This window comes from Drosophila novamexicana, unplaced genomic scaffold, assembly GCF_003285875.2.
Source record: "Drosophila novamexicana strain 15010-1031.04,08,12 unplaced genomic scaffold, DnovRS2.1 tig00004554-arrow-pilon, whole genome shotgun sequence".
Lineage (NCBI taxonomy): Eukaryota > Metazoa > Arthropoda > Insecta > Diptera > Drosophilidae > Drosophila > Drosophila novamexicana.
The window spans coordinates 427,278-438,506 of record NW_020825051.1 but is presented as its reverse complement, the minus strand read 5'-3'; the positions used below and the strand labels follow the sequence as shown (position 1 = coordinate 438,506).

At 37.8% G+C, this 11,229-nt stretch overlaps 1 protein-coding gene across 2 annotated transcripts in view; it reads right to left on the bottom strand.

Annotated features, from left to right (window-relative positions):
- The window catches only part of LOC115769857, a 147,795-nt gene that overhangs the window by 119,269 nt on the left and 17,297 nt on the right, over window positions 1-11,229 (bottom strand). The window lies entirely within an intron of this gene.

Sequence of the window (11,229 nt, the reverse complement as noted above, 5' to 3'; positions counted from 1 at the left end):
TGAATTTAAGCATTAGTTGCATAAAAATATATATATAAATATATAAAAATATATAATCCACATATAGATATAAAAATTAGTATATACATAAAAATATAATTATATAATATAAGCATATATATATATATATATATATATATATATATATATATATATATATATATATATATATATATATATATATATAAATTTATCTATTCCACAAAATTATCCTTTACAAAACTTATAATAAAGAGCATAAGAACTTTAAAGGCTTACTTGAATTCTTGAGAATCACATAGAAAGGCAAAGTTTCAAAATGTGTTGATAACGTTGATTAAAAGCGCGCGAATGGATCTTCATTCAGACTAAATTACTGAAGTAATCATAAACCAACTTTTTTTGTCTGAAAGCAAAATACATTTCGCCTTCGAAAATTAATATTCACATTCCAGTGGTTCTTGCAAGATACTGTCGTATTGATTGGCCTTTATATAAAAGCACAAATGTATTTATGTGTTACGCTAAATTGCATTTCAAATCCAAGTAGTTTGTTGAAATAATTCAGAAACTGTTGTTTGGAACACAAATTTTGGGTGCGGCTGCCGCTGCTCTTGCTCTTGCTCTTGCTCTGTCCGTCCGTCCGACGGACATCATCAACATCGACAACATTCACAGCGACCAAAAATCAATGGACTGGAAAATATTTATGATGCCCACATATGGGCAAGTGGATAGGGGGAACAGACAAATAACTCCTGGGAGCTGGCAGCCGCCTGGTGTGAAGTTTGCCAAAATGGCAAAAGTTGACAGTTGCGTATGCAAAGTGGAACCCATTCCTGGTGCGAAACTGGCATCAGTAAGGTGGAGGGTCTGGCTGGCTGGCAATTAACAGGCATAAAAATAAGTTGCAACTGCCGTCGATGAATAAATTTCGGTGCAATATATTTTTTTAGGGCCCTCGCTCCATTTGAGGCAATGCCGCAAAAGCATTTGCCGCTTCAGTGGCCACCCAAAGGCATTTCAAATATAAATCGCAGCTAAAGAGCTGCCATTTTGTGTTTGGGTATTTGGTTTCAGTTTTCACTTTGTTTCTTTCGTCCCCTACCCTCTCTCTAGCACCATCTCTCTATCCCTTTTTTTTTCTTTTAACTTGTACCACACTACGATTCTGACAATTTTCTTCTTTTGCTGCTGCTGCCACTCGACGAATGTGTTGCCTTTTGTTCGAATTTATTGTCTATGCTACAGCATCCAGGAAGTGGGCGTGGCAGGTTCAACACACAAATTGTGTGCTCCTTGCAAAGTTTATCGATCTAGAAACCATTTGTGTGTTGGGCTGGGCTGCATTTGTCTGCCGTCCCACGTCTTGTTGGGCTGCCAATAATTTTCCTTTATCATTCCCGCTTTATATTTTCAATAGTTCACAGGGAATAATAGTAATTACATATGTTTCACTAGACAAAGTTGCTGAGCACAGCAATTCTGGAACTTTTCAATCTGCAGTTTGCAATAAACATTCATTTTATGCTAAGCTCTTGAAAATATGATATTAATTAAAGGTACGGACACTTTTTCAATTGATGGCCAAAATAATTCAGTTGTCAAATATGGTTGCCAAAAAGTCAAAACAGTTTGGAAAGGCCAGTAGCTAAATAAACTTATTTTAAACACAAACAGCAAAAAATATGGCGATTATACCTTACGCCTGCGGCAGGTCTACGAGAATCTGCATTTAATTGAATGAAATTCAATGAACCAAGCATTATTAAAGCGTGGGCAACTACAATCGCTAAATATACTTTCGACAAGCGAAATTTTATCTCTATGCTGGCTTAGTGTATAACATAAAAATTATCAAATCGTATGACAACAAAAATAAATAAAACAAGAGGTTATAGTCGGGAGCTCCCAACTAGGGGATGCCCTGAACCCTCTTCTTCCAACATCAAATGCTTACATATATTGTATTTTAGAAGCTATATGTCAAGTTTGGTGACTCTAGCTCTTATTATTTACCAAAATTGCCCAAAAACAGGATATCGATATCGATTTTTATCGATTGCTTGGAAACGGAGCAAGTTATCGATTATCGATTACAGATACAGATACAGATACAGATACAGATACAGATACAGATACAGATACAGATACAGATACAGATACAGATACAGATACAGATACAGATACAGATACAGATACAGATACAGATACAGATACAGATACAGATACAGATACAGATACAGATACAGATACAGATACAGATACAGATACAGATACAGATACAGATACAGATACAGATACAGATACAGATACAGATACAGATACAGATACAGATACAGATACAGATACAGATACAGATACAGATACAGATACAGATACAGATACAGATACAGATACAGATACAGATACAGATACAGATACAGATACAGATACAGATACAGATACAGATACAGATACAGATACAGATACAGATACAGATACAGATACAGATACAGATACAGATACAGATACAGATACAGATACAGATACAGATACAGATACAGATACAGATACAGATACAGATACAGATACAGATACAGATACAGATATACTGATGCAGATACAGATACAGATACAGATACAGATCAGATTCAGATACTGATACAGATTCAGACACTGATACTGATACAGATTCAGTTTCAGACACTGATACTGATACTGATACTGATACTGATACTGATACTGATACTGATACTGATACTGATACTGATACTGATACTGATACTGATACTGATACTGATACTGATACTGATACTGATACTGATACTGATACTGATACTGATACTGATACTGATACTGATACTGATACTGATACTGATACTGATACTGATACTGATACTGATACTGATACTGATACTGATACTGATACTGATACTGATACTGATACTGATACTGATACTGATACTGATACTGATACTGATACTGATACTGATACTGATACTGATACTGATACTGATACTGATACTGATACTGATACTGATACTGATACTGATACTGATACTGATACTGATACTGATACTGATACTGATACTGATACTGATACTGATACTGATACTGATACTGATACTGATACTGATACTGATACTGATACTGATACTGATACTGATACTGATACTGATACTGATACTGATACTGATACTGATACTGATACTGATACTGATACTGATACTGATACTGATACTGATACTGATACTGATACTGATACTGATACTGATACTGATACTGATACTGATACTGATACTGATACTGATACTGATACTGATACTGATACTGATACTGATACTGATACTGATACTGATACTGATACTGATACTGATACTGATACTGATACTGATACTGATACTGATACTGATACTGATACTGATACTGATACTGATACTGATACTGATACTGATACTGATACTGATACTGATACTGATACTAATACTAAAAATGCTTATAATTATAATAATTCAGATAACAATACCAATAATACACTACTAATAATATTACTGATATTGATTATATTACTTACATTGATAATAACAATGATAGCTACACAGGTGCAGATGCAACTGTAAATACAGATCGAGACGTAGTCTTTTAATAGAGAAACAACAATAAACATGAATTTACAAATAAAGATATAATTACAAGCACTAAAACATATTTATATTCTTTCAAAAACATGCCTTGGCAATAACTCATAAAAATAAAGTAATCATACATCAATAGACGTCTGACGTGTGCTGTGTCTAGAGCGCTTAGACAAAATCTTAATTCAGCAGACAGCTTACAGACCACAGACGGGAGGAACAACAGCTGCTGATTTCTTTGACGCCTCATTTGCGGCGCATAATCAATATAAGCAAACCAAGAAACCGACCAAGCCACAGATACACAGTTTGATTATTTGAAATAACAAATTTGCTCAATCGCCTGTCAGACAGTTGCGATGAAAACCAATCTGACGCAACGCTGTTAATGGGCTTTCATTGAATTTTTAATTTAATTCAGCTGGGAGCAACGTCTGGCCTGCACAACAGATACATGCAGCGAAAAGCAATTTCTTTTATTAAACATAAGGCGCTGATTTAAGCAGCATACAAATCGTCTAATCAAAATCAAATTTCATTCGAATAGTGTTTGATGTCATCGAAGTAGAGGCAAGAACGTGACAGCTCAGCTAAGATTGTTTTCAGGTGATAGCTGGCTAATAATAAAGCCAAGAGCCAAGTTGAGTGCGTGGCCCAATATAACCGCAGCAAACACATCGTGAGGAAAACCGCCAGACGGGCGATTTAAGAGCAGACACAACCACAGCGCCAAAAATTATGCTATTAAAATGTATTTTTTTCAATTAGCCAACACGTTTTCTGTTTTCTCTTTTCCCATTTTGCTTTTTCGGCTTTTTTCGGCCGGCACCGCCCCGCCCCGCCCCGGAACGCAACACCCACAACGTTTCGTTTTTCGTCCTGGTTTGTTGTCCCTTTTTCGCTGTTGTCTATCAAAATGTTTTCGGCATTATTAAAAAGGCACACGCTGCGTATACGCAATGTAATTTCACTGTGGATGTGCGCTCCTAATTAGACGGCCAGACATATTTGCCCAGAACCAGAAGACAACAACAATCAACAAAGGCAAATGGCAGCGAAACGTTGGCAGCTTTATATTAGCAAACAAATTTTAATTAAAAACCACAGAGCAGCACTGTAAAAAGTGCCAAAAAGTAAAGTTCAAACCACAAAATGTTGCAAAATTATGCGGGCGCACCGAAAGTTTAATGGAATTTTGATTTGCTACGAAACACGAAACTGGAGCAGCCAAAAGGCGTCAACATTTGCATAAACATTGATAATGATTCATGACACAACTGAATTGACAACGGAGCCCACTTTGACACCAAAGGAAGCTAGCCGAATAAGGCATATAAGACTAATAAATACCCTATATTTTAGGTAAATGAACATTTTTTAAGTTGTTTGTATAATTCAGTGTTCGATTCGAGATACTGTCAATATTCTTAAATTATTCAATAAATCAGCCATTTGATAAATTCTGTTAAAGATTTAAGACGTAAATTTATTTAAATCTAGCTTAAAAATTAGTGTATCCAGATCTCTGTTGATGAAAAAACAATTAACATAAATAATTATCATTTGTGCTAGCTTTTGCATTTTATAATAACATGTGCTCTGTCAGTAGCTCAAATCTCCCGTTGTCTTAATTCCATGTATATCGCTATAAAAAAGTAATTATCCAAAGAGAAAAAGTTAAATGCTGTGCCCTGAAAAAGTATTTGTGGGGCCACAATGTGCACATATGCAAAACTCTCGGCAAATATGTCTCCCCTATGTGCTTGTGTGTGCGGTTCAACTTTTCTGGCATCTTGAATTCTGGCCTATGTGTGACTAAAAGATATTAAAGATATATGCATGCATATACATTTTTTTGGGGACATGTGCAAAGGTATGTGCATTTTGCAGTTCTAATCCGAAACTTCATTAGGCCAAGTGGCTGTCGTCGTCAGGGCGGCGCGTCGAGGCAGCCAAAAACTTTGCCGTCTAATAAATTGAAATATAAGTAACTGCCATGTGAGAGCATGACCACAATTTTCATTTGTGTTAATAACGCCAACGGTCAGCTTTGATTGTGCATTTTGGGCCGACAAGTTTCGGGGTGACCATCCAGCAAAACTTTGGCTGCACCACAGAAGCAGAGAAGTGGCAGCGGAAGGAGAAGAGGAAGCTCTATTACGACAGCGTCTTGGCGACGGTGATGCCACTCGAAAACCACTTGGGCAATTAGAGCTGAAAGTTTGCGCCTGGGCCCAGCAGCTATGACAACTTTCGTCTGGCTCCGGGGAGTCAAACTTTTTTCCAAGCTCCCAACTGCGGTAATTGCGTGCGTATTGTTGAGCATAATATTGGGAACGGACACGAGTCGAAGAATCAAGCTATGTGGCTTAAAGGTGCGCCCCAAAAGCAATTACCGAACCGTCAGCACTGGCAGCAATAACTAACTGCAGAGGCAGCTCAAATGCACTGAACCAAGGGCATCAATCAAAGCGATTTGTCTGCTTGGTAGCCACTGCTGGGTGGAGGGTACACGGAAAGATCGAGTGCCAAAAATGTGAAACGTAATGCGTTGCAATCAGTCAGGAGTTGCCGACGCCTGAGTGCATATTAATGACTGACCTATGCACCGGCTACACTCAGAATAAATTAAGTGAATTTCGAATTGAAGTCCATGTTTTCTAATCGAACGTTTTAGATACGATCAGACAGACCGACATTTGCTATGCCCACACCATAAAATTAGGCAAAATCGAACAATTTGCTGTCTTTCGCAGATAATTATCATATATGAAGAACTATGGGAAAAAAAGCAGAGCCAGAGAGTTTTGATAGATTTTGGACACATATTATAATTTAAATTCAAAGATTTGCTCAACGTTTTGAGAGCTACTTTTATATATTAAATATATAGTAGATAAATTTACATTTTCCTTCAAAGTTCCGTCATGTTCAAGCGATAGAAATTTTTCTCAGTCGAGTACTTTTCCAGCTGAGCCAATGTGGCGTATGATTGCTTTGATTTCCAATAAGTTTCACAAGCATCGCATTAACATAACGCATCGAGAGGATGTGGACGTTTGGGCTGTTTAATATAAAATGCAAACTACAGTAAAGTGCAAGTATATCGAGCTGAAATTTAATATCCTTATTTGATGCATAAGTCCAACAGAAAGAAGCATACGAAGCAACAATAACATTGTATGCAAGCAGGCAAGTAAAATGCACCTTTGTGTTGCATAAGATGAAAACAAAGCGGAAAAATACCAACATTGCAATACACAAAAAAAAAAGTAGCAGGGGCATAAAAAACGTATAGTAAACTCTGGCTAAGATTAAAGTAGAGGTTGAGGAAACCCTGCAGTGGATGCAGAGTGGGTTGTGCCTGTGCCTAGGCATTAAGCAATAAAAATGCAGACAACCCAACACGCCGGGCGTAACTGGTAAATGCAGTCAGCACGAAGGCGGGAAAAGCTGAGGTGAAGGAGAGCTGAACAAGCCTCCACATAATGACAACAATAAAACCTGGCATAGCAATATACACCAATGAAAGGGCGAAGAGTGATAAGATTAAGAGGCTAACTTCGAAAGTTATGAAACTATTTTGAATTAAATTTTAATATGTGAACTGTGTAACCTTCAGTTTTAAAAAAGCCCTATACCTTTATAAATACCATAAGATGATGAATAAGATTATATGTTACTTAAATACAACACAAGGACTTTTATATAAAAATATATAATCATAGCAAAGAAAATTTAAATATAAAAAGAAAAATAAAAAGAAACGATTAAGACGAAGTGTAAACTAAGCTTAGAAATATAAACTACAACTTATTTCATTCACCTTATCTATGGAGCTTTATAATACTGACATTGTTAAAGGGGAATATTCGTTTAGCATGAAGGGAAATCAATATTATTATCAGTAAAATTATTATATTTTCCGCAAAAACAAATTGCCAAGCAGACAAAACCTATGAAACAGCCCTAGTTTATGGCAAAACTTGATATTACCGGTAATGTCGACATACAAAAGGGGGAATGCTGCCCTCGCCATGCAAATCTTCAAAGCGGCTATAGTTTTCCTCAACAAATGCAGCAACAGTAACAAGTTCGTGTGCATGCAACGAGTAAGATGAAAAGATAAGCAAAGATTGCGAAAATTGTGTTTTTCTATTGAATATGGAAGTCGAACTGGAGCTGCTTGCATGCTTGGCAAAGGCTGCACAAAACAAAAAGGAAATACCAAAATCGTTGCTCTGCTATAAGCTTTCAATTGTTAGCACGGAACCAAGCAGCATAGTAGGACAATTCAAGGAGCAGAGGGTTATCCATGAGGCTGGGTCCATTTGGCCAACCCTTTCATGAGTGCTCAATGCTACTCAATTTCCGTTACATGCCAATGCGCGTGTAAGCAGCATGTAAATACGAAAGCGGCCGATAGATGCCAGAGTTATGAGATGCAATCGCTGTGAGTGGCTACGACTCCGGCCTTAGGTTTGGTTTTGGGTTTGGGTTTAAGTTCGAGTTCGAGTTGGGTTATCGTGTTTGCGGGCAGCATAAATCAAAATCAAATTTGAGTGCTGTTTAGTCAAGTGGCTGCAAGGCTAGCGGAAACAGTGCCAGAAGTGACCAATAAGTGGGTCAGCAGTCAGCACAAAATGGAACCCAAAACTATTGTGCTGACTATCCAGAATCAGGGATCTTATAGTGGAGAGTGCAAATCAGAGAGGAAAAAGGAGCAGACCAAAGAAAAGCCCACTGATTGGGTTGCTTAAGACAATTAAAAGCCATCAAAATTCAACAGTTTACCATTAAATAAATGCGATAATAGAGACGATGATTGCGAATTAGAGAAAGTGGCGTGAGAAAGCATATAATCGTAATGGACATGAATGGGAATAATGACATAATTCCTATTGATTTACGAGCGCAACTTTAATAGAAATCAAAGTTCATATACATTACAAGGCACACGTTAACTAGGGATTTAACCGGTTTGAGCCCGGAAGCTATTCACTGCTTATTTACTTTGAACAAAACCTAGGCTCATCCTAACAAGAACCGAACCATATTAATCCAAAAAAGGGCTTGATTACAAATATTAACTATTGTTGCTATATTGAAATCAATAAATTATTAACGATAGCTTCAATATTTTATAACAAATTTCTTTGTTCTATTAAAAATTATGCAAAACGAAGACTAGTCTAAATATGCCAGACCTACTTGACGACTACTTCGCCACCAAAAATAATTGTGACGTGCTGAATCTTGCTTATAACATTATTTTTCACATTCGAAATTAGATTCTGACTTGCTGTAACGTGCCCATCTCTAGTTGATGGCTTCATTAAAAACGTTTTGTTTACGCGGAAAACGATTTGCATTTTATTGGCCTCACTAAGGCCTGTAACTCTGGGGAAAAGGCCAAAAGTGATAGCAGCAATCAATGAAAGACAGATAGATAGACAGACAAGCAAGCAAGCAGATTGTGATCCAGAAAGGGGGCTACAAGATTTGCATTACAAAGTTACGAGGTGCTCAATAAGAAATCAATTTGGCTGGCTTTTGGGGGTAGGCAAAACACCGATGTGGCTAACAAATCAAAATGTTTGAGATTAAAAGTGCCCACTCATTGAGAAACAGAACTCTTCTTCACACTCCGATATTTGTTGTGAATTCAGCTATAAATATGTATAGTTCAAAGTGTATTAAAGTTGTGTGCCAGCTGCGGGCAAAAAAATAAAAAACGAAAGTTTGTCCAGAGAAGCCGACTATACTGATTGCAGCTTGGACAGAGACTTGAGAGAAAGAGAAAGGCATAGGAAGAGAGAAACGACAGTTGCGGGGGCGAGAGAGTAGGAATGTGCGGAAAACGAAACCCATTTGAATTTCATTTTCGTATGCAAATTTTCAATAGGTTTTTATGCTGTTCGTTTGGTTCGAAAACGGAAACTAAGCCACAGAAATATGCAAGTGAATGGCTGTTGCCGCTCAGCCTCAGCTTTGGCTATTTGTGCACACGCTCTGCCTTGACTTTCATGGCGAAAGCGCTACTAACCCCTCCCCAAAATTCAACACCATCCCCACCCTCACCACCATCCATCTGTAACGCTCCTTAGTCGGTTACGAAACAATTGAAACAAGTTTGCAATCAGTGCACAAAGTTTTTACCCAAACACAAAACACTGTAACAGCGGCACACAAACAGGCAAACAGCAACAGACACTGCAAAGATACAAAAAACGCCGAGCAAATTGTGCAGCTGCTTTGGCTTACCCTGCCCCCCCCCCCCCCCCTATCCCATCAGACGTTGTTTCTCTGTTCTGCTGCTGCTGCTGCTACTGCTGCCGGTCAGCGCGTTTGACTGTAAACAAATCCAGGCGCGCCTAAAAGTATGCAACAAAGGCGCACGCTACAAAACAAGGCAAAAGCCACAGAAGATGAACGCCACGCTCTTTTAATACCCTTTAAATTATAAATGAAGAGACAACGAAATACTGTCATCACAATAATTACTTCTGACTGTTAACTTGTAAGCAATTGCTTAAATAAAACATAATAGAAAACAAATCAATTAGTTAATCACTTAAACAGCATTCCATAAGCCATCACCAAAGAGTTTGATAAAGTTAAGCTACTCTAAGAGTAAACTATGCTAACAGAGGCTTAGGAACTTGTTGTTGGCGTGGGAGCTTTGTGTGATCCAATATCTATAAATCAAAAAGCGCACAAAAGCTTAATTTTTTTCTTTTACAATAAGGCCTGATCCCATAAACAAGTGAGCGGGGAAAATGTTGAAGCAACAATCAGTAACAACAAACTGGAAACAAACTGAGGCAGCCGCAGCATGAGCCTTCAAATTGAAACTTAAGTTTGTTTTTTAAGTTCGTTAAATGCCACACAATAAGGTCGATAAATGGAAGCTTGATTGATTTGAAGCGTACGCACACACATACACACGCACGCACTCCCACTAATTTATCAATAAATTTAATGTTTTTTAATTACGCCTCATTTGAGAGACAAACTTATCGATGTGGGGAGAGCTGAACATGATTTGCTTTTCTGTTTGCGTTCTCATAAATATTTAGCTAAATGCGACTAAAATGAAATGAAATTGAAAATGACGGCATTGAGAATTGAATTGAGGCATGTGATTGATTGTCAGGCACTGTTGTTGTTGCAGCTCCTGATGATAGAATCCTTCACGTTCTCGCTGCTGTCGTTGTCGACACCATAAATGTCGACTTGTGTCACAGTCACACGTACACACACGCACACACGCACACACACAGACAACGGAACAGACAACAGTATGGTATGGTTGGTTTTTCGGGCATAACATGACGTATGAAAGTCGTAACAAAACACTTTGATTGATGATTGAAATGGGCAACCGTATTGGTAACTAGATCTTTGTGTGTGTGCCTGCGTGTGCGTGTGTCTTTGTGTGTTGTTATGGACTACAAATCGTTGTCGCACCACAGCTATAGCAAAAATGGAGTACAACTCATACAGGTGTGTATATATATATACACACACACACCACCGCACGAAACCAGTAAGTTCATGATTCCATAATGTCTCTGACATGTGGCTTGCTCAATCCTCCTCCATCTCTGCCACTCCCTCACTCTCTTTAAAG